At 39.4% G+C, this 27397-nt stretch overlaps 1 protein-coding gene and 1 long non-coding RNA gene across 7 annotated transcripts in view; one reads left to right on the forward strand and one right to left on the reverse strand.

Moving 5' to 3' along the window:
• Nucleotides 1–27397, forward strand: part of Nmdar2 (NMDA receptor 2) — a 1937843-nt gene that overhangs the window by 622487 nt on the left and 1287959 nt on the right. The window lies entirely within an intron of this gene.
• On the reverse strand, nt 12989–14639 carry LOC124215116 (uncharacterized). Its single transcript, XR_006882277.2, has 3 exons — nt 14558–14639; nt 14391–14445; nt 12989–13171 (listed from the first exon to the last, which is right to left on the reverse strand). It is a non-coding gene; the product is annotated as an uncharacterized lncRNA (long non-coding RNA).

The raw sequence follows: 27397 nt of genomic DNA on the forward strand, positions 1-27397 counted from the left end.
TTCCTGTTCGCCATAAAATTTTTTTATTCTTTGGTGGAGGGTGGTACAGAGGTTGGACTCCCCACTACCACACCTAAATTCTTGCGATCTATCGGCATATATTAGCTCAACGCATTCGATGCAGACTCGTCAGTCTTACACGATACGTGTGTTACGTGGGGGTGAGAGTGTACTGAGCGGTGGTAGTTAATGATTAATTGAATAATCAAGCTCCCACGTAACGACAATGAATAAATATTAAAACTAAGAAAAGACCTACCTTCCGATAAGCCGGTAATTTGTAGGGTCGTGTTGCTATAGTCCTGCACAGGTCTGTAAGGTTTGTTTCAATTGTTGAGGAAATTTTATAATAATGAAAATGGGAAAAAGGTCGTTCAAAATAAATGGTTTAATATGATTTAACTGGTAAAAGATGAAGTATATTCTGTATGATTTGGTCATTGAAATGTCTGATAACAATGAATGGTGATAATGACATAAAAGCCGAAAGTAACAATTTATAAAGCGTTTGAGTTTATATAACGGTCCACGCCGACAGACGAATTCATATTCAAATGCAGAGAAGCTGCAGAATCACTAAATTTGACCGTTTGCGGGTTTTGGCAAATTATCTGTTATTCTATTTTAAAGGATATTATTATTTGGTACCAGGAACATCTACTCTGAACGATGGTTATAACTAACTGGTCGTGATTATTCGATATTGTATCTCTCTTTTTAGATTATCTTAAATCAATTATATATCCTGTTGTTACTTCTTGTTGGTTAAATCTTGGAAACAGTAAGTATGATTTAATTGGGGGTAGTGAAGGTAGCCACCAATTCTATACTTGCTTTTAAATGAATATTACTGAAGTAAATTTTGATTATAAAGGTGATACAAGAATTCGTTCAATTTCGAAGATTAACACTCGGATTGACTTATCTTTAGGTGAATCGGTCGACGAGATTGAGAGCCGTCGGATCGTGTCGGTCTGCGTCAGTAGAATTCTGGACCAGGGCCTTACCTCAAGTTCGGAAGAGTTGATGAATCAAACGATGTTAAATGTCGGTCACTTAGTCTTTGTGGATTTAGAATGATATCTTACTATCGAAAGCTATAGTTGAAAGTGTCAATTTGCTGATTTTGATATATATTAAAAATGATTCCAAAGATTATTTATTAAAAATTATAGTGTAGTTATTATTATCAGCACTTAAAGTTACCTGATTCGGTTGAATCAGGGCCGAACTCAATTTAATTACGGAAAATGGAATGGCATAAAAATGTCTATTCTCGAAATGATGAGATTTAGTAAAGCACAGAAAAGATGGAAACGTAGAAGAAAGTGAGTCTTTTGCAGCTAACAGAGTAACTGAATGCTCGAATTTGACGAATTAACGCGAGACTTTAGGCCGGTCACAACTAAGATTTTCCGAACGCTACTATTTCTCAAGAAGGGCTAATACGGGTTGACGTCCACGCACCTCGCGACTTGACAGACGAAAGACGCGGTTTCTTGGGCCCGAGGGTCCAAGGAGCTGCAGTTGTCATAAGTTACAACGGTAATTAGCCAATGAGGTGTGAGGGCGACCTCCTGGCGCCCAAATCCACGTGGTCAGCGTTACTTCACGCTCTTCGACGGTTTTCCGACGATTCTCAATCTCGTCGGTGACACATTGAAAATATGAACAAAAGATATTTACATGCAATGTTCACACATTCATTCATACATCCTAATAAGTAATCTATTTTAATTTAGTGGGTCCAAAGGTAGTGGTTTATCCTAGTTATTGGTTATAGTTTTAACTTAAAAAGAGGGATATTTCCAGACTGAGCGCTACTGATGCTAATTCAGCAGTCCCTTATCTCCGTTCTTGGTACCAGTTAAATAGAAGAAAGTCGAACCTTATACTAGGGGTCATTGTTGGTCTCTACGTGACATTTGCCGGGAGGGGTGGAACTCGCCGTTATTAGAATATGAGATTTTGATGAAATAATATCTGTGCATTGAAGAAATTGAAGAAATGAAATGAAATGGAATTTTGAAAAAGGTACGCCAAGGCGGTACGTTGGGGCGTAACACGTGCAAGTCAAAATTTCTATAGAATTCTATTTATATCAACATAAAAGCCACGATAGCCAAAAAATACCCGAATCTCGTCAAGATAATGGAAAATGCGCACAATTTGTTGGGCAAGCTGCATCCTGAGCGGGAGAATGACGATATTTTTTAAAATTGGATTAACGTTGGAACGGAAAATCTTCAATTGCTGCGAGATGTTTCCAAACGTCCGAGAACGAGCGTGGGCGTGAAACTGCAAATTCAACATGCAATCACACTCGTATAATCCTAGGTGGCGAAGATTCAGCAACAGCTGCGGCAGCGACAGCATCAGCGGTAGCAGCAGCACGCTGTGATGATGGGCGCTAATATTGGCAGTCCTGCGGGCGTACAGTGGGACGATGTCGATAGAGCTATTGCCAGCCGGATCCGAACGGGAGTTGTCATATATCTCCGGCATAAGAATTTGGAGATCTTTCTGGACGATGGGCAGCGGGTCATCGTTGAGCGGTTCAGGCTGATACTGCGTGAGGAGGGTAATGTAAAGGTTAACCTCACAATATCGTGGAAATTTGAAACCACGAAGCACGATGGGATTGCGGAAGCAGCTAAAAGCTTCAACACCTCTAACACGGCGATTCTCCCCTAGAGCAATATAGACGTTAGGTTGACACACGCACGTAACGATCTCCTTGTGAAGGTTGATGATTTTGAACAACGCGATTCGGGGTAGAGCACGATCGAGATCCTCAATACTGCCGTAAACATCAACCGGTACCAGCTTCTCGCTGCAGGGATTTCGACATTCGTTGGGCTGCCCAAGGATATTCAGCGGAAGAGAACGGTGGTAACCGTGAAAAACGATGACGAAATATGCCTTCTCTGGTCCATCACTGCAGCCCTCCACCCAGTCAACACCCACACTGAAAGGATTCGGCATTATCGTCGGTATATTTCCGAATTGGACTGTACAGGTATCAAATTACCTACTACTTTGCGCGACGTGAAAGAGCTTGAGAGATTAAATAATTTGCGAATGAATGTGAATGGGATAAAATCTCAAACTTTTTCACATCATGCAAAATCGGAAGAAAGCGTTATCGTGCTAATGTATTGGAGTAAAAATTTACGTACTATAAACATTAACACGATTCATCTTCTAATGCTTGGAAGTAATGATTGCCTCGAAAATAATATGGTTTGCGAGTTCACATCAGGATTTCACGTCGCTTAGATTGAAGATCTTTCACGATTGGTGGGCATACAATTGTTTGATCATAATGGTTAGCTATTTTTATGTGACAGATGTTTGTGTCACTTTGCCGTGAAATACGCCTACGACAGTCATCGACAAGATTGCATTATGTTTAATAAAGTGCGCATGAAATTTCCCATGTCCAAAGATTTAACATTTTCAAAACGAAGGCACCGTCCCGTTTGTCGTATACGCCGATCTCTGATGTATATTAAAGTCTGTACCGGTTGATGGATTCCAGAATCACACCTCAAACCGTAAAACGCATGAATTACAAAGCATGTCCCGCACAGTGTAGCATACTGTGTACGTTGCGCGTACGATAAGACTTTATCGGAATTACACAGTGGACGAGTTGCTAATTGCATAGATTGGTTTATGCAGCAGCTTGAAGATTTATCAATTCTAGTGAAGTCGCGTATCAAAAACGTCATTCCGATGGAGTCTCTTATCCAAGAGAAGCGCGATCGTTACATGCGCGCAAAAAATTAGACATATTTGCGAAAAGCTGTTTACCCCTAAGGGGAAAAAGTGTCACGATCACTGCCACTTTACGGGTAAATATCGTGATCCTGCTCATAACAATCTATGTAATTTGAATTTCATAGAAACGTATACAATTCCACTAGTTCTCCACAATTGGTCCGGTTACGATTCACAATTTCTAAAAAAATCCCTAGCGTCAACTTTTCCCAGTGAAATAACAGTGCTACACATGATTGGGAAAAAATATATATCCTTCACGAAACGTGTCGATGGGACGATGATGCGCTTGAGATTCATCGATTCGTTTCGATTTATGGCTATGAGTCTCGATAAATTTTCGTCATATTTGGATGATGCAGATGAACACATAACGCGTAAATTTGATGATGATTCCACATAGTTTAGTTTGATAACCCGCGAAGGCGGTTTTCCCTACGAATGCGTCGATAGTAGTATAACAAGGGGGGTTCTACTTATAGATTCCTGTTACCGACACTTACCGACATCCTCCCCAGACTGAAACCCTTTTCCCGCAATGACGTCACAGTCTGCCGTACACCGAAGGTCAAAGTCTCGATGAAGTGCTCGCCTGCCAACGGTAGAGGGCGCAGCGGAGGGCCTGAACTGTTCTGCCCACCTGGATGTCGGTTACCGTCCCACATTCTTTTCCCACCATAGGACTGCTGATGTGTAACATTAACCACCTAAAATTCTTTTCCCACGTTAGCAATCACGCGACATTCAAACATTAATGGTTCTGAGAATTGTTTTTTGAATTTTGAACGGGTTCAGTCGATATCAAAGTGTAAGGTCGACCGATAGCTGCGGTAGTATACATTCAGAGCCAAGGATCTGCGGTGTTGGGTGACTATTGCGCTAAGAATGCGAAACACGGCGCGCTCACACACACAAACGTCAATCTGTAACATCAAACCAGGTCCACCGTCTGTATAGAATGGGTTAGCACATGAAACTTGTACAGTAGTCAGAGTACTATTCTTGTGAGACGAAAGCTTAAAAATTGTAATGATACGTAATAACGAATTTACCGGCGAAGAAATAATTGTCGGATTTAGCAACGCGACGTCAAAGTTTTCGCTACAAGATCTTCGGTGGCTCGTTGAGTCTGTCCGGAGAGCTCGTGTGCAACCGCACAGACTACACAGGATATATTTTCAGAACAAAACGTTAATCCTGACTTTTCAAAAATGGCAAAACGAAGTGATTGCAATATTATCGGACATCGAATCAGATGACGATGAACGCAAAGCCGATTTGATCGAGTGTCGTCAGATCAACGAGGAGTAAGAAAGAAAGCGAACCGTGCACATCTAATGTTACCCACACAGGGTACGACCTGCACAACGAATTCAGCGTATTCTTACCGGCACGGATTGTGCGACTGCTGAACGAGGACGAGATCCAATATCAGAAATTGGTGCAGACGATGGAAGAAGATCGGTTGCTCTTGCAGTATCTGGGTGGTCAGTCCGGTCAAATTGGTTTCAAAGATGCATCGACTCTCGCCTAATTTGTACACCGTACCTGGACAACGTGTGCAGCGTCTCCAATTATTCTACGTTTCATAACCTTTAAGAAAATTGTATATACTTTTTCACAAATCTTTTATTTCATACCGTTTAATAGTACGACGTTCAATATTAAATAAAAAAAATATCAAAATTCATATGTATTTGTCACTCAGCGCTAAACCATCCTGTCCACCTGTAACCCAACAAATTTTTGTAACAGCAATTCGAATCGACTTTTACAATCTAAGAAAGTGCTATTCTGAACAACGATGAGCAAAGACGAAGGTTTTTAAGCTAGGTTTGAACCTCGTAACTGTAACATGAACTGTACGATGAGATTTCAGCGGACTCAGTCAAGGATAGAGTGCAAGGTCGACCAGCATCTGAGTTAGCGTACGTTTAAAGCCGCAGGTCCTACGGAATTGGGTTACTATCGCTCTTGGAATGCAAAACATGATTACGTTGGTGTACAGATTAGTCCAGAATGAGATGCAAGGTTGGGACGCAGTTGAGATTTCGTTTGATAAGTTTTTATTTATTTTGTAAAAAAATATTAAATATAATATATAGATATATTCGGTTTCTCAACAAAATTTTGCGAAAGGCTTCAACGATTGGAAAAAAGACGAGAATTATCACAACCATCGGACTCTTGAAAGCGCGTGCGGAAAAATCCAAACGTCTTCAGAATACGGATGGAGGTACGTGGTCGACGAAAATAATACTCGGAATCGTCGAGTTTCGACTTGACATTGAACGGCCCGCGGTCAAAAAATTTCGTAGCGACCTCGAATTTTGGAAATTTTTGAAATCAACTCTTAACTAACAGGATAGAGGTTCTGAATTAAAACAGTTGGTATTGATGATAAAAAAAAAAATATTTTGTTGGAAAAACTTAAGCGAGTGAGTACGAGAGTGAATCAAAATACGACGTCGTTCAAGAATCTGTTTTATGCATCGTTGAATTCAGTCAGTTTTTGAAATAAACTCTTTACTAACAGGATACAGGTTCTGAATTAAAACGGTTGGTATTGATGATAAAAAAAAAAAAAAATATTTTATAGGAAAAACTTAAGCGAGTGAGTATGAGGTGATTATTACGATAGATTATTTTACAGACTTCCTTGTTGACTGACAAATTTTTCTTTTGTTGTTCTGTGCATGTCTTCGAACGCTGCATGGATACTCGTATGCTTAAGGCGCATTCACATCTGCACGTTTTATAAATCCTTAAACCTAATTTACTTGAATTGTTTTTAAAGTAATCAATCTTAACACTCCTCCTTAAAGGTGAGGTTCATTGATATTTGTTTAAAAAAATGTATTTACTCAAAGAATCCACAAAGTGGTTTCGTGCGGCCAGATATCACCTGAATCGTCAGAAGTTAAGTGTATCAAAGTGTCAATAAACGCAAAAAAGGTTTGTACACCATGAACCACCGTATCAAGTTGCGGAACGAGGTGTATAAGCTCCGTTAGATGATCATCGTTGAGCCGCCTCTCAACGTTGCGATGTATATGTTTGAGACGTACATTTGGAAAACCAGGTTCCGGAAATATCACATCATGTGGCTCCAGCTCTGGACTTGGCGGTAGGTTGAAAACGTTGGGTACCATGGTCTGGGAAAAAAAAATTTTAGTGAATTTAAAAGATGAATATGTTGAAACATGACGTTCACCAAAAAAAAGGGTATATTCAGAAAATTTGAAGATGTTTCAGTAGTTGAAAAATGTTGCGGTGAGAAACGAATTCGAAAGCTAGTAGGCTGAGTTTGGAGATTTGTGAGTAGTTGTAAATATTTTTTCAATCTCCTGAAGTTTCCTAAGTAGTTGGAAATATATCAAATTTTTTTTTAACAAAAGAAGTGAAGGAGTGTGATAAATTGAAAAACTTTATGTCAGGTAGCAATTGGGATAAGGACTTACCGTTTCTTTTCTGGCAAAGTATATTCGAAGGCACAAGACACTTTACATCACTTGAGCTTGACTACCAATGAGCTAGTCCAGGACTTGCAGTCTTATATAATGAACTCTTGTGTTTATGTTTTGCAAACGTAAAAATGCGATATCGTAGGGTGGTCCGCATGTTCATCGAATGTCGTTATCTCCGTTCACGTAATTGTTCTGGTGCTTACCGCTCTACGCACACGGACAGCTTCGCGCGCACACACAAACATACGTACAGCTGCCCTACCTCGTCACTGCAAATGATCATTCAGTATCAACTTGTCAAGTACACGTGAGGAAAAAGCTAAAGATGGAATCCACGAAGTGTTTGAGATTGATCGATATTATGGAATCGATGTACAAAATCTTGGGCAAATCATCATTAACAGCAGAAATTCAAAAATGGGTAAAAGTCGGAAGTCAAAATATTCGGCTACTTAACAAAATTTTCCGTAATGATCGTACTTGGTTATGTGATAGATGTTTGACTCACTTTCAATCTGAAAGATGTTTAACAAAGCACAAAGTTTATTGCATGAGTTTGAACGAGACCAAAGTTGAATGACCCACAGAGGAGGAAAAGATACTGAAATTGAAAAATTTCAAGCACAACGAAATCGTTCCATTTTGCATTTACGCGGATCTTGAATGTGAATTTAATTTATCAATGGTGTGTCACATTTGCGAAAAACCGTTTACGCTCGAAGACGTCAAACATCGTGATCACTGTCATTTCACTGGAAAGTACCGTGGTGCTGCTCACCGAGGCTGTAATCTAAATTATCAGAACTCACATACTATCCTGGTGATATTCCACAATCTGTCAGGTTACGATTCGCATTTTCTGATTAAAGCATTGGAACCGAAATTGACGGTCACATTACTTACCAAGCAAAACTACGTTATTCATTATCGCGTTTTCAAACAATGTTTGGAGTTAGATTTAAAATTAGTCAAAATTCATCGAGTTCTCAAGTTCAGACAAACAACTTGGCTTAAAAAATACATAGATTTGAATACCGATTTGAGAAAAAAAATCAAACAACGAATTCGAGAAGAACTTTTATAAATTAATGAATAACGCTATTCTTGGTAAGACAGTGGAGAACGTGCGAAAGTACAGAGATGTTGGATTGATTACGAAATGGGGTGGAAGGTACAGTGCTAGAGCTACCATAGCCAAACCAAATTTCCACAGCTGTACAATCTTCAATGAAAATATGATAATAGTTCAAGTGCGTAAAACGAGACTCAAGTTGAATAAACCAATGTATGCAGGTTTCTCCATCCTCGATCTGTCTAAAACATATATCTACGATTTTTATTATGATTATGTTATACGGAAATTTGGCAACCGAGCAAAATTAATGTATACCGATACCGACAGTTTGATTTACAACTTTACCGTCCCTGACATATACGAAAATATGAAGGAGGACTTGCATAAATTCGATACGTCTGATTATCCGCTTGATAACGCTTACGGAATGCCTTTAGTTAACAAAAAAGTCCTCGGCTAGATGAAAGACGAGTGTAACAGAAAAATAATGACAGAATTTATTGGCTTGAGGGCGAAATTGTATTCGTTTAGAGTGATGGGGAAGGATGAGGACAGAAAACGAGCCAAGGGTGTGAAAGGATCGCTATTAAAAACTATAACTTTCAATGATTATTTGAAGTGTGCTTTAAAACACAAAAATTTAGTCGTTCATCAGAGTCTGACACAGAGTCAGAAGCATCGGGTCTACACCATAGAACAGAAGAAGGTAGGACTGAGCTGGAACGACGATAAGCGAATCGTATTTCCAAACACGACCGATACGCTGCGGTGGGGCTACAAGACCTGCAGTTAGACTGCGCATTGTTTGAATTGTATCTTTAAGGTGTAAAAATGAAGGCACACATTTAAAAAATAATCTCGTTCATTTAATGTTACATATCAGATTCATTCATCCAGCTGTTGTGTATATAGGGTCAAAACCTGACCACTTAACGTATAATTTTTTCCACGCTTCTTGAGCACCGTCTCCACGAGATAGATGTGTAATTAATTTTAGTTAGTGTGCCGCGCGAGCGATCTTATGTCGCTGCGCGGCATCACTCGTCGTTCTTTTGACTTTGGAGTATTGCGCCGTACTGAATAACACCTTTTTCATTATTTTCTTCGCTAATACCGTTGATCGTAGTTGTCCGTAGTCTTTCTTGTTTGTAGTACGCTGCGCATTAATCCTCTTGAGTATTGCTTTTCTTAATCACGAAATTATCTTTTGCTGTTCTGAATATTATCACTCTTCGTCTCGCACTTACCGCAAACTAGAGACTACGTACTATCTGTTAGTTTCTATAACAATCATTCTTTACCTGATTACTTGGCTAGTTATATACACAGACCTCATTCTGCTGTGATTCAAATAATAATTTACCTGACCTTTTTCCTTGAATATATCCTGTAATCAATACAGTCCCTGCACCTGCTATATTTCTGATGATTCTGGTAATGTGATAACTATTACAAGTTTTGTACTTCGTATGTTTCTTATAATCGCTTTTTATATTTTACGGCTTGCGTTATTCATGCTGAATTTAAGTACCTTAGATGGTGTATTATATATTTCCCTGTTCTGATCAATTAATGTAAAACCGTATTAATCATTGCCTAGGATAATAGTATTACGAGCCTACACATACCTCTCGCTTATTCTAAAGACGTTCTGTTAATTTGTTAAGTCCCTCGCTCAACTGTTCTCTGGCTGTAATCTAACTGTCTTACATCACTTAATTGTATCTAAATCTCTTCAGTTGTTCGCTTGTTATTTATATTTCTTGCTTCTCGGTCAATATAGTTGATACTATTTCTGCTTCACCTGTTTCCTATTTTATCTGTTTGATCCAACCTCCCCCCTCTACCATTATCATGTCTTTACTGAGCAAGCTGTGCAAAACCGTCGTAGAACCTGATCTTCTCTTTAGCTATTCCTTCTCTTCCAATTATCTATTTTCTGACGCACCTGCGTCTGGCGCCCAACAATTATATCTATCTCTCGAAATATCTCTCAATAACTAATTATTCAGCTCAGTAACTGTGCCGTAGGGTAACCGTCTTCAGCCCTCGCACTTATCATCAAGATGAAGTTTGAATAAAAGTTGGTTACACTGTATACTATAACAAAAACGCCGAACCTTTGCTATCGAAGCGTGAATTTATAAGTCAAGCTCCCCTCATCGTTATCGGCTGCTCGAAACAGAATGAATCGTTGAAAACCGGACCAGCGGATATTCGATTGAAATCTAAAGCAAGCGTGGAATTTCCGGCAAACACTGCAGCCTATTGCATGGTCTTGCACGATCGTATTGTCAAGTACAGCCCGATAAGTGGCACGGTTAAGAAATTGGTATAAGTCAATTTTGGAACAAAATGTTTAATTATTATTATTGTGTGAATAATGAAAATATGTGTAAGGTCATTTGCTTGATTTTAAAGAAGACGATTTATTACCATTACTATGTATAAGCCAAAAACAGATTGTAATTGCTGATAAATGAAAAACATCTTTTCAAAGCATCCAAACGTTATTTTTGAAAAGTTATATTTCATGCAACCACGTGACGAAAAAAGTTGCCATTTTGCGGCGAGCATTGGAAACAACGCAGAGTCGATCGGCGGAATATTGATTAATCGATAAAGCGGTGGGGCGCCATATGCGACACACCTGCGGCAACACCCAGTTACACCAACTATCGTGAAGATCGGAGGTAACAATTCCGTGGGTAATGAATGTGCGCTATCTAACGTTGAGAGTTTGAAGTTTCAACTCATCAGACGGCGAAAAAATCAAAATCCGTGCTTATACGACAACGCAAAAAATTTAATTGTCAAACTGTCTGTTAGTAAAATCGAGCAAAACTACGGGTGGCGCTATCTGTATTACCGTTTCAGCGGGTAACAACATAGTAGGTAAGGCTTACAATCGCGGAGGTACCATACCGACTATCGGTAAGGTAGGAATCGGGGCTACTCTGCCGGTACGCCTCCATTTTTTTGGGTTGAAACTCTCATATCTATACTACGTTTATTGAAAGAAGAAATCTGAAGTTCAATGTTGAAGCCATATCAAGCTGGAACGGCCACATTCGAAAATCGAAAAATTTCCTATAGAATAATTAAGGGCTAATTAGAGGCTAATTAAATGCTCTATTTTCGAATTGAATGCTCCGCGTTTCTTAAAAGAAACCTGTGGCGGTGCCAGCTTGACATAAACCTGGAACCGCCACACCAAAAACAAACGGAAAACAAGTGAAATTTCGGAAAAGTGTTAGGGTCATAATTAAAGGCTAATTAAAGGCTCTTGGAATTGCTCAGCTTTGAATTAATTGCTCGGCGTTTTTTGAAAAAAACCTGTGGCGGTGCCAGCTCGAGATAAACCAGGCTTAAAAAAAAACGGGAACGAGGTCAAATTTGAAAAAGTGTGAGGGCCATAATTGAAGGCTAATTAAAGGCTCCCGGAAAACCACCCGCTCGAATTAACTGCTCCACCCCCGGTGGTGGAAACCACCAAAAAAATCGAAAAATCGGTTTAACTCTCGGACGCAACAACTTACAGAGTTCGTACGCACGTCAAAATTACTCCAGAATTAAAGGCTCGCGGAAAACCACCCGCTCGAATTAAGTGCTCCACCCCCAAGGGGTGGAAACCACCCAAAAACTAGAAAAATCGGTGTTACTCTTGGACGGATTAAGTTAGATGGTCTTTGGAGGCGTTACATTAATCTCTCAATCATAGGCTCTCCGCTGCACAGTCCAAAAGTTTGTGTTTCAGAAAATCCATACAAGTTGACGTAATCCGTTCTAATTTCCAGATTTCGGTCACTTCAAAACAATGCATTATTGAATTGTCTCTGATAACAGAAGAATTTTCAACAACACGAGCCCTACAAAAATCAGCAGAGAAATTTGAGTGAATTTCAGGGTACACAAAATTCTCAAGTGTTCAGTTGATCTCATGTTCTGTCAACGATCAAACCGATCATTCTGTACTGTTAGTAGTACAAAGGAATTCAAGTTTCACGGGACCATTTTGCAGTAAAGTTCACTACTTCGTCGCTATCAGGAATCATGATACCCCGTTTCAATCCATGATTCCCGAGACTATTTTAAATAGAGTAATTTCTGGTTTTGCCCGTAACTTCGTGCTGGTGTATAAATGTGGAGTGCTATTGGATCAGGTGTCAACATTGTTGAAAATTGTTCTTCGCTCACAACTTTGCTGCGATAATGTGTTCTGCCCGTATAAGCCATTCACCGTCATCCAAAACATATTTCACTCTACGTTGACTTGGTTCATTTCCGACGTTATCGCCCCTGATCCATTGAATTCAATCCACCCATAAATCAGAATCGTAAATCAGTAATAATTAATAATAAAAATATCAATAATAAAATATGAATTAATCATGATCACAAAAATGCAGGCGAACAGAGGGTATTTCGACAATTAGCAAAAAAAGCTTGTCAATGCACAAGCGCTTCGAGTAAATTCATTTAATTGACCTGTGTTAAATTCCATTATGTATCAAAAACTCATTAATTTTATTCGCTGGTAATTGATTATAAGTACACATTGTTAATATTAAATCTCATCGGTTGGCAAAAATAATTTTTACTCAACAAAATAGCTATTGGTACTCACAGCATGTATGATTTCAGTGGAATGTGGATTGTGTGTAGGCGACCGTGATGTTAGCCATCATGGCATCGCACATCTCGGGAAATATTTCAATTGCAAGAGTTTTTGAAATAATCAAAACTGCCATTTTTAACTTTTCTTCTGTGTTGGGAACATCAATCGACAATATATCGACATATTTGCATTCACATCATGTGCTGTAAAGCTATGTAAGCCCTCATCCTGAAACCATACTCCGTTTTTTCGTACCTCACCAATGGTAAACATGAGCCGTTTGCATTCGCGGCACATTAAACTACTTAAAACTTTATAATACCCAAAATACTGGAAAAATATCTTCTTGTTTCTTGAACTATAAGTCACATTCATAATAATATCGAATAATCAATTTTACAACTATTTTGAAAGTACAGCTAGATAGTATAAAAAAAGTAATTTTTTTTACTTCCAAACAAGTTGAGAACTTCCATTTGAGCACGAAAATACGTCTTTCAAAATTTTAGCTCTCAATCTTAACATTAAGAGGTTGCGCATCGCACTTTTCCATTTTTCATAAGGATTACATGGGAGAAAATTGTTTGTGGCTCATTCTGATTTTCATCACTAGCTAACGATGCGCCGTACAGAAAATTCATAGACATATTTTTGTAGAGAATGTGACATAAGAAACTTAGAAAAATATCATCTTCCGCCTGGATTCCACGACACGCTTGTCGACCACCCGCATAAGTGGTGGAATTTTGCGAATTTTACCAGTATATTTGAGTCTCGATTCTTACGGTAAAAGATCTATTACAACTATCCGCCAGAGTTTGAATTTATTCACTGAGTAAACGTATAACATGGAAAAAACAGCTTCACGATGGTCTTCCAATCATTCAGAACACCAACGATCGTCTTTAAGGCAGGTAGAGATGCAGCGTTCTAACCTCGTCGCTCATGTGCCGCATGTCCAACGCAGTTTCACAGTCCTGGACGACCGTCGTTGTATCTTATGGGTGAAACACTATTCTTTTCGTGTTTGTTATTATAAAAAAAAGCATCGCAATTAATTTCATCCTTGATAATACAAATTTTTTTAGATTTTTTTACGCCTGCTTATATGGGTGAAAGACGAGTTCAGTCGTGAAATTCAGGCGGAAAACGATATTTTGTGAAATTCTTATATTCCAATCAATGTGTAAGAACACTTTCGCTTATGCGTCTAAGAATTTTTTTTGTTGATTTTTAATCGTCAATAAAGCTCTCCCATAAGCCCTCGTCACGGTGGTGCGTTGGAGAATGTTCATATTACTATTATACGTTACACGGATGATTCATTAAATAAATTGATGTTGCCAAAATGACCCGGCTATCGTTGACTCCCAGGCCATGAAAAAAATTGGCAGCTTCTGAAGATTTGAAATTTGGAGTAGGCGTTTTCTTTATATAACGCACTCACTTTCTCAAGCCTGTAGCACAATTTAGACCATTGTGTCTATCTTTCTAGATAGCGTCTGAAAAGAGAAGAAAGGGTTCTAAGTTCCTGTGATGGTGACGTCGGTGGCGGTGACGAGTAATGTTTATAGTGTGGAGAAAGGTACATAGAAAATAATCTCCATCACTCACCTGCAATCCACACAAGTGAAATCAATAACTGCAAAAACAACGCTTCATTTGCGCTGGGATGACGTTCGTTGGTGACGATGCTGAAATCAAAGTACAAGATACAAAAATTGTAACAAATTCACGCGACACGAGCATTTTTTGGCATTGAAAATCCTGGTTCCTGTTTCGTCCACCTGCTACGTTGATTCGTAAAGTTCGTGTCTCAATCACACTCTTGTGAGTAGATAGGTTATGAGAGTTCTAGATCCAAACATGGCGGCGTGCCCCCATGCCCCATATGCCCCCCCATGCCCCCCCCCCCATTTTCGATGGCCATTTTGATAGCGGCCATTTTGATTTTTTGGATGGCGGCCATTTTGATTTTTTTGATGGCGGCCATTTTGATTTATTTGATGGCGGCCATTTTGATTTTTTGGATGGCGGCCATTTTGATTTTTTTGATGGCGGCCATTTTGATTTATTTGATGGCGACCATTTTGATTTTTTGATGGCGGCCATTTTGACGGCGACTATGATTTTTTGATGGCGGCCATTTTGATTTTTGCTTAGTCAGACGAGTGGCCATTCACACAGCGGCCATTTTGATTTTTGCTTAGCCGGATGAGCAGCCATTTTGATTTTTGCTTAGCCGGATGAGCAGCCATTTTGATTTTTCATCGTCCGACAGTTTGATAATATGATTTTCGCTATGACGTCATCAGCATAATCGACCGATTTTGCCGTCTGCCGAGCAGCCATTCAGACAGCGGCCATTTTGATTTTCATCGTCCGAGAGTTTGATAATATGATTTTCGCTATGATGTCACCAGTTGGCCATTTCGATTTTTGCTCAGTCGGATGGGCGGCCATTTTGATTTTTATCGTCAGACAGTTTGATAATGTGATTTATTTCTTGGTCGGACGAATAGCCATTTTGATTTTTCGCCGTTACCCGTAAACTTTCGCGCCAATAGTTTGCCCCAGGCGAAAAATAATATTTTCCACGTACTTCGAATACATTCTTTTGCGTTAATCGACCGGATGGTGACATCGCAATTAGATAGGCCGAGAATGTTCACTACAATTAGATAGGTCGGGGAATGTCGACGACAATCCGTAAACTTTCACTCGCGCTAATAGTTTGCTTTGACTATCACTCTCCCAAATTCTTACCTTACCCAAGTGCAACACGATTGTCATATGCGCGCAAAGAATTGCCACATTTGCGAAAAGCCGTTTACCCCTGAGGAGAAAAAGTGCCACGACCACTGTCACTTCACGGGTAAATATCGTGCTCCTGCTCATAATCGGTGTAATTTGAATTTCAGAGAGACGCATGCAATTCCAATAGTTTTCCACAATTTGTCCGGTTACGATTCTCACTTTTAATAAAATCCCTCGCGTCAACTTTTCCCGGTGAAATTACCCTTCTATAATTCTTGTGAGACGAAAGCGCTAAAATCATCATGATACGTAATAACCAGTTTACCGGCGAAGAAATAATTATAGGATTCAGCGACGCGACTTCGGAGTTTTCGCTCCAAGATCTTCGGCGACTCGTTGAATGTGTCCGGAGAGCTCGTGCGCAACCGCGCAGGCAGCACAGGGTATATGTTCAGGACATAACATTAATCCGGCATTTTCAAAAATGGGGGAAATGAGGTGATCGCGATCTTTTCGGACATCGAACCAGATGACGATGAATGCGAAGCCAATTGGATCAAGCGTCGTCAGATCAGCGAGGAATAAGATATGTCCCGACGTATGATTGTGCGCCGGAAAACGTTCAACGACTGCAGCAGTGTTCGCCCTCAGAGCGAAAATAATATTTTCACCATACTTTGAATACATTCTTTTGTGCTAATCGACCGGGTGGCGACACCGCAATTAGATAGGCTGGGAATGTTGATGATGATCCGTAAACTTTTACGCTAATAGTTTACCTCCTTATTTCCCACTCGATGGGGTATATAAAACGTGGGCCTATTCCGATGATGACGCTGGTCTCATCGTCTCTTCGCGTCGTGAACTGCTGTTACTAGTGAAAAACAAGAAACCGATTGAAACGCGATGGATCTAACAAAAGTTAGCCACGTCGGCCGTCTGGAGAATCCGCCAACCAAGAAGATGTCGGAACTTGAAATTGGAGCGGCGTACAACATCACGGACTTACGGCTGGTCAAAACGAAATTTGGGGTATGTGTTCTGGCGACGATCGATGAAGATTACAACGTCTTCTTGCCACCGAGAATCGCAAGGGTCCTGCAAGAAGATTCAAATCAGCTGGCTGAAATGTGCAACATGGCTGGGCAAAATCGCCTGCAAATGAAATATCTTGGTGGGGAATTCAACAAGCTCGAATTTTCATGCGGTTATGTGCCATAAATAAACTATGCGATCACCAACCACCCACCTCTGCAAAAATTCATCCGCGAGGGGATGAAAGCAGGCGTGCTGGAGATCGAACTTTCGCCAACCGAATCCGAACGGGAGTTGTAACGAATCTCGGAAATATCGACCGGTACCAGCCTCTCGCTGCGGGGCTTTCGACATTCGTTGACCTGTCCAAGGATATTCAGCGGAAGAGGACGGTGGTGAACGTGAAAAACAACGATGAAAGATGCCTTCTCTGGTCCATCACTACAGCCCGCCACCCGGCCAACACCCCCACCGATAGAACTAACCATTATCGCCGCTTTATCTCCGAGTTGAACTGTACAGGCATCAAATTCCCTGCCACTCTACATGATGTGAAAAAGCTTGAGATTCCATATTGATACCTGGACAGACCGAGACCCTACCTTGGGGGTTTGTCCCAGCCCCCTGATAGCTATAGGATAAAACTGTACACGTTTAATTATTGCGAATATTTACGCTCGACGCCTCGGGCGATCCGCCATCATGCGGAAACGATTTAGACTGGATTTGACAATGTGAATTCATATACTTGACATTTATTTATTTATTTATTCATTTATTTATTTATTTATTCATTTATTTATTTATTTATTTATTTATTATCAATATATTGAGAAATTATTCATTTTTATTCGTTCACCACGTGAAAAGTTTTCTGAAAATGAAAAAAAGTTTTCAGAAAACGAAAAAAAGTTTTCAGAAAATGAAAAAAACTTTTCCGAAAATTTTTTTCCCATTTGATTAACACGTAAAAAAAGTTTTCAGGAAATGAAAATAAGTTTTCTGAAAACGAAAAAAAGTTTTCTGAAAATGAAAATAAGTTTTCTGAAAATGAAAAAATGTTTTCTGAAAATGAAAAAAAATGTGTAATAATCGTATAGAAAAATTGCAGATTATTATTATTATTATTATTATTTTCATGGCATCGAGTCCGGCACATGTGCATGCAAAGGAGATAAGTGTGGAAATATTTGTATATTCAAATCTTTTATTGAAATTCGGGAAATACATACAAATTATGTTACATGGCTGTTTTATTTATCCTGCTATTGTGCGAACTATCAAAACCCAACCACTTCACATAGATCCGATTCCCCCGTTTGCGTAATACTTTCTCCACAAGATAGCCGTCGGGGTATTTTACTTTGCCGAGCTCCTCCTCGTAGAAGCCCCCCTCGATGGGATGATCTTGATAATCGGTAAGTTTGTACGTCGGCGGATTGGGATCTTTCACCTCACTCGCGGTGAATATTTCAGTCGTCCAATTGGGCGTATAGCCTTTTTCGAATACATTCTTGTACTTGCTGATTCAAACTCGATCGCCCGCACTGAAGGTACCAGGATGTCCCTAATTTGGGGGACACGGACCAGCCGGCGTGATACGCGACTCAAATCCAGCCGAGAATTTCTTTGCCGCAAGCTCGTCCGACGCATAATTTTTTAATTATAAGCGATAGCGTTAGGCCAATCAGAGTGCATCATTTCATCTGGATTTGCCGCCACGGAAATTGCTGTTTTGTTCGTCTGGGTGAATTATTATTATTCGTTTACGAATTAAATTTATGAAAGAAGTTCGTGACCAGGAGGTAGATTGAAGATGAAGTTTGTCGAAATTCCGGTCAGGAAGAAGAATGTTTAATAATTTGAAGGACGTGAGAATAAAAATCGACGTTTCGGCCGGGCCCTGCCGACCATCCACAGGAAAAATTTCTACAATAAATTGACAAACAGGATGCTTCAAAACACAATTCTGGATTGAGAGCATGGAAATATGTCCATACGAATATTTGTTGTTGTACAAAATAGGTGAAAAATTAAACAGTTGCAAGAAACTTGTCTGAGTGACAGTTTTAGGTTAAGTGTCAAATTTTAAAGGATGGTTAAATAGAGGAAAAATAGGTTGATGAGAAATGAATTATGTCAGAAAAAATGCTTAATAATCATGTGGAAATTGGAATTGAGGAAGAGATCAGTTAAATTTGAAAAGATTACTCACAAAAAATGACGACCAGTACATGCTTAGGTGTTGTTAGTAGTACAGCATTTCGGACGGAAGTGAAGGTTAGCGGGAATCGATCCGTAAATCTATGTTGATCACGTGTGATCTTGATCTATGTTCGAAAGTCATGGATTTAAAAGGCAGGTGACCAATCGGAGTAAAGGGGCGCCAAGATTTGAAAACAAGATTATGTAAACTAGAGAATGTTGGAATATAAGTGGCTAAGATGTTCAATATCTGTACGTTTGTTAACAGAGTTCCTTTTGTTCTTAAAGATATGAATCATTTCTTTGATGATACGTTTATACCAATTCGGTTCTGTAGCTAGGGTTATAGAGTTGTTGAAATCGAAATTGTGCCCCAGATTTAGGGAGTGATCTGCTAAAGCGCATCTATCAGTGACATGGCATTTAATATTAGAACGATGGCCAGAAATTCTATTTTTTAGATGTTGTGACGTTTGTCCAAAATAACTCTTGCTACAGTCTCGACATGGTATTTTGTATACACAGTTAATTTTCTCTAAATTAGGAGTTACAGATTTAAGATGAGAAAACAGAGACAGTTTGGTAGTATTAGATATTCTAAAAGTAATTTCAATTCCCTCGTCATTCAGAATTCTTTTGATTTGGCTAGACAGATTTTCAATGTACGGTATAGAGATAGAGTTTTTAAATTTATCCTTAACATTAGTTGGATTGTTGGAGTCTACATTCCAATCAATCGAGTTTTACATTTTATCTACTCTATACTTTTTGATATCATTAATGAATTTTATAGGGTAGCCATTGGAAATGAGAGTTGTTTCTACAAGTTTTAAATTCTTTTTAAGGAATTGAGGGTTTGAGATTCTCAGGCAGCGATCGAATAAGGATATGGCGACAGATTTTTTATGTTTAATGGGATGATGTGAGTTAAAGTGAATGTATCTCCCAGACCAGGTTGGTTTGTGGTGCCAATCTAAAATTATAGTGTCATTGTGGTTAATCACCATAGTGTCTAAAAAACTGATTTTACCATCTTTTTCCAACTCAAAGGTGAATTGTATACGTGGGTGAAAATTGTTAAACTTAGTCAGAAGGAGTAGTAGGTTTTCATTCTTGACACACGTTATAATATCGTCTACGTATCGATAGTAAAAAGGGAGGCTGAAAGGAAGATTTGAAATGATTTTTTTTTCAAAATGTTCAAGTACTAGATTCGCTACTACTGGGCTAATTGGTGAGCCCATTGCTACGCCAAAAATTTGTTGGTAGAATTTATCTTTGTAAGCGAAATAGCATGAATCTAAACGAAGTTTGGTGGCCGCTAGGAATTCTTTTTTATTAATGTTGGTGTGAGGTTTCAAATTGGGCCAGTTTTTACTGATAATCGATATTGCTAAATTGGTTGGAATGTTGGTAAACAGTGATTTGACATCTAGGGATGCTAACAGGTGATCAGGAGGGATTGTTGTTCCTCTGATTTTGTTTACAAAAGACCAAGTGTCCTTGATGTGATAGTCGGATGTACCTGTTATGTTAGAAAGGACACAAGAGCAAAATCTCGAAATTTTGTAGGTGGGAGAATTGATGTTACAAACAATCGGCCTGAGAGGAACATTTTCTTTATGAATTTTAGGTAGAAAATATATTTTGGGAGGAAGAGAGTTGTAAGTTTTGAGGTTTTTAGCAGAGTTGGAATCTATAAATTTTTTCTGTTGCCATAGGCTTTTCATATCGTTGACTTGTTTTTGTATTTTTAAGGTGGGATCACGAGAGATAAGAGTATAGGTAATAGAGTCATTAAGGATATCTTGGCATTTTTGTTCAAACTCCATCTTTTCCATGACGACTGTAATGTTACCTTTGTCAGCATCGGTGACTACTAGGTGGTTATTTTGTTTTAAAAATTCTTTGGTTTGTTTAACTTTGGAAGTTATTTGAACGTGAGATGTGGGAGGATGTTTGCCAAGTCTGTTGCTAATGAGTTGGCTGATATTTGATCTTACTTTATCTTTGGTGATTCCACTTTTGTTAATGAGAGCTAATTCTACGCTACTTACAATATCATCAATAGGTAACTTAATATTATTATATGGTAAACCATGATTCGGACCGAGTGATAAGGTATCCTTAATTTCAGAAGGTAACTCTGTCTTAGATAAGTTAACTAACCAATTGTTAGTGTGAAACTCTTTAGGAGTATGTATAGACTTGAGTTTGTTAAATTTTATAATATTATCTGTCTTAATGGCATTGAATAAACGATTGGCTTTCTCTATATCCAAGTAGAAATTTTTATAATCTAAGTTAGTGAAATGGTTCGAGAAGAAAAAGTTAATATGATGATTTAGTTCTTGGATTAACAGCCTTTCCTGTCGATAACATGTTTTAATTTCGAGCGATAGACACTTGTGTTGTAAGAAGCGTAATGCTTTGATGAAGGTTTTTTCCTTTGTTAAATGTTGTAGGTTTTTGATTTTAAATTTTAGAAAGTTTGGAATAATACCAAATTGACGGCATTTAAGAAGGAACACTTTACGGTTTTTGATACGTGCTAGTTTTTTCCGGTAGTTCCAGATCTTCTTGGTTTGTGAGTGATTTGTAGAGGAAGGTGATCTCAGGTTAGAAGTGCGGTATGAAGTAGGATCACGGTGGTACGAGACGTCCACGAAGCCGTTTCGATGCATTGTATTTATGAAAGAAGTTCGTGACCAGGAGGTAGATTGAAGATGAAGTTTGATGAAGAAGATGAAGATGAAGATTCATATCTTTAAGAACAAAAGGAACTCTGTTAACAAACGTACAGATATTGAACATCTTAGCCACTTATACTCCAACATTCTCTAGTTTACATAATCTTGTTTTCAAATCTTGGCGCCCCTTTACTCCGATTGGTCACCTGCCTTTTAAATCCATGACTTTCGAACATAGATCAAGATCACACGTGATCAACATAGATTTACGGATCGATTCCCGCTAACCTTCACTTCCGTCCGAAATGCTGTACTACTAACAACACCTAAGCATGTACTGGTCGTCATTTTTTGTGAGTAATCTTTTCAAATTTAACTGATCTCTTCCTCAATTCCAATTTCCACATGATTATTAAGCATTTTTTCTGACATAATTCATTTCTCATCAACCTATTTTTCCTCTATTTAACCATCCTTTAAAATTTGACACTTAACCTAAAACTGTCACTCAGACAAGTTTCTTGCAACTGTTTAATTTTTCACCTATTTTGTACAACAACAAATATTCGTATGGACATATTTCCATGCTCTCAATCCAGAATTGTGTTTTGAAGCATCCTGTTTGTCAATTTATTGTAGAAATTTTTCCTGAGGATGGTCGGCAGGGCCCGGCCGAAACGTCGATTTTTATTCTCACGTCCTTCAAATTATTAAACATTCTTCTTCCTGACCGGAATTTCGACAAACTTCATCTTCAATTTACGAATTAAATATCGGCACCTCCCCTCTCTCCCTGTTGTACCCTTTCTCGAGCGCTGACCCCGGTATTGTTGCCGCGGCACACGCTGCCGGGCGCACACACACGGACGCACACTCATGTGTGTGAAACATTAGCGAATACCCAGCTACACAATACTACGAAACACACATCTACAAGTGAAAATAAAAATGAATCCCCAAATAAATCAGCGGATTTAAGATTTAATGTTATAAAACACTTCCAATCATCGATGTATGCATCAAACTAGAGATTTTAGATGATTGATATGCCGTTAGGGTTCATAATTAGTCATTCAATCAATCTGAATTATGCTTTCCGAACATTTTTTGTGTCTTTGCAACATAATTTTTCCACTAGTTTGAAATTCATCATTGACATCCGATTTTTCAATAATGCGAGGGAAAAATAACTCGCTGAATTGGCGTGTCAATAGGTTTGTAAATCAATTACGATTCACCTGAGTTAACACAAAATAACTGAATAAATGAAAATTCACTGAATCACTAAAAATGATAACCGAAATCACCAGAATTATTTGAGATATGCCTCTGAGGGTTTGTCGACGTAACGTACACGTCATTTTCAATCAGACTGCCGTTCAAAACAATTTCATATGCCCACAGCTGTGATAGACTCATTATAGCATCTCGCGCAAGGTTGAAGGACCTCATTTTCTGTCTAAAAGGCTATCGTCACACAAAAAATCCGCAAAATTCACTCACCCAAAGTCCTCAAAACTCTGCCTTTGCGACATGAGCGTAAGGTTTATGGGGCATTCGTATGAAGACGAGCGTGGTAGATGTCGCTACGAGCCGTCAGGCGAGTTGCGACAATCACATGAGTGATTGACTCGCCTGACGGCTCGTAGTGCTCCACCCAGAATCGCATTGTTCAAAATCCTCAACCTTCACAAGTAGATCGGCCCTTGCGTGTGTAAACCAACCGTTGATATCGCTCGCGGGGAGGATCGCGATGTTGGCGGTGTTGAAGCTTTTAACTTCTTCCGCAATCCCCTCGTGCTTTATGTTTTCGAATTTGCACGATAATGTGAGGTTAACCTTCACATTACCCTCTGCGCGCAGTACCAGCCTCAATTCTTCAACGATGATTCGTTGAGCGTCGTCGAAAAAGGCGTCCAAATTCTTATGCCCGAGATTCGTTACAACCCCCGTTCGGATCCGGTTGGCGAAAGCACTTCCAACTTCGTCCCACTGCACGCTCGCAGGACCACCGATGTTCGCGCCAATTACCACGGCGTGCTGCTGCTGCTGCCGATGCTGCTGTCGCTGCCTCAGCTGTTGCCGAATCTTTGCTATCCAGGATTGTACGAGCGTGATTGTGTGCTGAATTTGCAGTTTCGCACCTATGCTCGTTCTCGGTCGCTTGGAAACATCACGCAGAAATTGGAGATTTTCCATTCCAACGTCAATCCAATGCATGAAGATGTCATCATTCTCCTGCTGAGGATGCAGCTCGCCCAACAAATCGTGCGCGTTCTCCATCGTTTTAACGATATATGAGTATGTTTCAGCGGCCATGACTTTAACGCTGATATTTGCAGAACTTTGATGAACTTTTGACTTGTACGTATCGTGTCAGACTGATGAGACTGCATCGGATGCGTTGAGTTAATATATGCAGATAGATCGTAAGAATTTGGGGGAGTGATAGTAAAAGCAAACTATTGACGTGAAAGTTTACGGATTGTCATCAACATTCCTCCGGCCCATCTAATTGTGGTGAACATTCCCGACCTATCTAATTGCGGTGTCGCCACCCGGTCGATTAGCACAAAAGAATGTATTCAAAGTATGGTGAAAATATTATTTTCGCTCTGAGGGCGAACACTGCTGCAGTCGTTGAACGTTTTCCGGCGCACAATCATACGTCGGGACATATCTTATTCCTCGCTGATCTGACGACGCTTGATCCAATTGGCTTCGCATTCATCGTCATCTGGTTCGATGTCCGAAAAGATCGCGATCACCTCATTTCCCCCATTTTTGAAAATGCCGGATTAATGTTATGTCCTGAACATATACCCTGTGCTGCCTGCGCGGTTGCGCACGAGCTCTCCGGACACATTCAACGAGTCGCCGAAGATCTTGGAGCGAAAACTCCGAAGTCGCGTCGCTGAATCCTATAATTATTTCTTCGCCGGTAAACTGGTTATTACGTATCATGATGATTTTAGCGCTTTCGTCTCACAAGAATTATAGAAGGGTAATTTCACCGGGAAAAGTTGACGCGAGGGATTTTATTAAAAGTGAGAATCGTAACCGGACAAATTGTGGAAAACTATTGGAATTGCATGCGTCTCTCTGAAATTCAAATTACACCGATTATGAGCAGGAGCACGATATTTACCCGTGAAGTGACAGTGGTCGTGGCACTTTTTCTCCTCAGGGGTAAACGGCTTTTCGCAAATGTGGCAATTCTTTGCGCGCATATGACAATCGTGTTGCACTTGGGTAAGGTAAGAATTTGGGAGAGTGATAGTCAAAGCAAACTATTAGCGCGAGTGAAAGTTTACGGATTGTCGTCGACATTCCCCGACCTATCTAATTGTAGTGAACATTCTCGGCCTATCTAATTGCGATGTCACCATCCGGTCGATTAACGCAAAAGAATGTATTCGAAGTACGTGGAAAATATTATTTTTCGCCTGGGGCAAACTATTGGCGCGAAAGTTTACGGGTAACGGCGAAAAATCAAAATGGCTATTCGTCCGACCAAGAAATAAATCACATTATCAAACTGTCTGACGATAAAAATCAAAATGGCCGCCCATCCGACTGAGCAAAAATCGAAATGGCCAACTGGTGACATCATAGCGAAAATCATATTATCAAACTCTCGGACGATGAAAATCAAAATGGCCGCTGTCTGAATGGCTGCTCGGCAGACGGCAAAATCGGTCGATTATGCTGATGACGTCATAGCGAAAATCATATTATCAAACTGTCGGACGATGAAAAATCAAAATGGCTGCTCATCCGGCTAAGCAAAAATCAAAATGGCTGCTCATCCGGCTAAGCAAAAATCAAAATGGCCGCTGTGTGAATGGCCACTCGTCTGACTAAGCAAAAATCAAAATGGCCGCCATCAAAAAATCATAGTCGCCGTCAAAATGGCCGCCATCAAAAAATCAAAATGGTCGCCATCAAATAAATCAAAATGGCCGCCATCAAAAAAATCAAAATGGCCGCCATCCAAAAAATCAAAATGGCCGCCATCAAATAAATCAAAATGGCCGCCATCAAAAAAATCAAAATAGCCGCCATCCAAAAAATCAAAATGGCCGCTATCAAAATGGCCATTGAAAATGGGGGGGGGGCATGGGGGGGCATGGGGGGCATGGGGGCACGCCGCCATGTTTGGATCTAGAACTCTCATAACCTATCTACTCTTGTGGGTGGACTGTGAAGCATTTGATTTGTAGAGGCAGTGTATCGAGAGTCGTTGACTGAAGAGTGATTTTGACGCCTCTAGAAACCCTGTAACTTGTTTTGTCCAAGCGTGACACGGATTTTTCTAGTTTTTTGGTGGTTTCCACCCCTCGGGGGTGGAGCACTTAATTCAAGCGGGTGGTTTTCTGGGAGCCTTCAATTAGCCTTTAATTATGACCCTCACACTTTTTCGAAATTTGACCTCGTTCCCGTTTTTTTTTAAGTCTGGTTTATCTCGAGCTGGCACCGCCACAGGTTTTTTTTAAAAAACGCCGAGCAATTAATTTGAAGATGAGGAATTCCAAGAGCCTTTAATTAGCCTCTAATTATGACCCTAACACTTTTCCGAAATTTCACTTGTTTTCCGTTTTTTTTCGGTGTGGTGGTTCCAGGTTTATGTCAAGCCGGCACCGCCACAGGTTTCTTTTGAAAAACGCGGAGCACTTAATTCGAAAATAGAGCATTTAATTAGCCTCTAATTAGCCCTTAATTATTCCATAGGAAATTTTTCGATTTTCGAATGTGGCGGTTCCAGCTTGATATGGCTCTTGATTATTCTATAGGAAATTTTTCGATTTTCGAATGTGGCGGTTCCACCTTGATATGGCTCAGAACGAGAGGAAAATAAGCTGTAAATGTCGTTTCTCCATTTACAGGTGATATTGTTTTTATTCAACTTAGAATATAAGTACGTAATGTGAAAAAAAGTAATGTAATGTAATGGTGTAGGAACCAATAAACTCCATTTACAGAGAAACTCATCGCAGCTTCGATAAAGTTAAAAAAGGAACATTATATTTATATCCCACCATTTTTGAATATTAATTTATAATCAACCAAGAAAAATTTCAATTCACTTGTTACAGACATCAAAAATAATTCATAACACAAAACATAATATAATGATAATGCGAAAGGAACTTGATATTCAATTAATAACAATGAACAAAATATATTATTTCAGTTCGTCTCTTCAACCAATTTATTTCAATACGAGAATATTTTGTCGAAAATTTGAAAAAACTTACAAAATCTTTAACTCTTTTCTGGATGAGAAATTTATGATCTCTACACATAAACTCATTATACCGGGACAATCTCTTGAAACTATACATATAATGCGCATGCGCGAGTTTTATCGGCTGCTCGGGCAGGTTAGCCACTCCGAGTTTCAGCTGTCAAACTCTGTTTCTGGCGGCGTTGTAGTTCATACGAATTTTTGAGGTTAGAATCTCAAACAGTCGAGGTAGTGACTCGGAAAGTTGATGCTAATGCTCTTTGAAAATTGGCTTCATTCGACTGAAATGAGAAATCTGTTTAAATGTTGGGTGCTTGGAAGAAACGCAGCAGGTAGGTGCGAACACTTTATTTAATCATTTTTATTATTTCGTACATTAGAAATAACAATGGAATTTTTATCTATCAACAGGTGATACGGCTAAAATAATTACATCTCTGATATTCACTGTTATCTGCCCATTCGATTTGTCAGACGTACAAAGATCATCGCCACTTTCAAGTAATATTAGATTTATTA

The sequence above is a fragment of the Neodiprion pinetum genome, chromosome 3, assembly GCF_021155775.2.
Source record: "Neodiprion pinetum isolate iyNeoPine1 chromosome 3, iyNeoPine1.2, whole genome shotgun sequence".
NCBI classification, from domain to species: domain Eukaryota; kingdom Metazoa; phylum Arthropoda; class Insecta; order Hymenoptera; family Diprionidae; genus Neodiprion; species Neodiprion pinetum.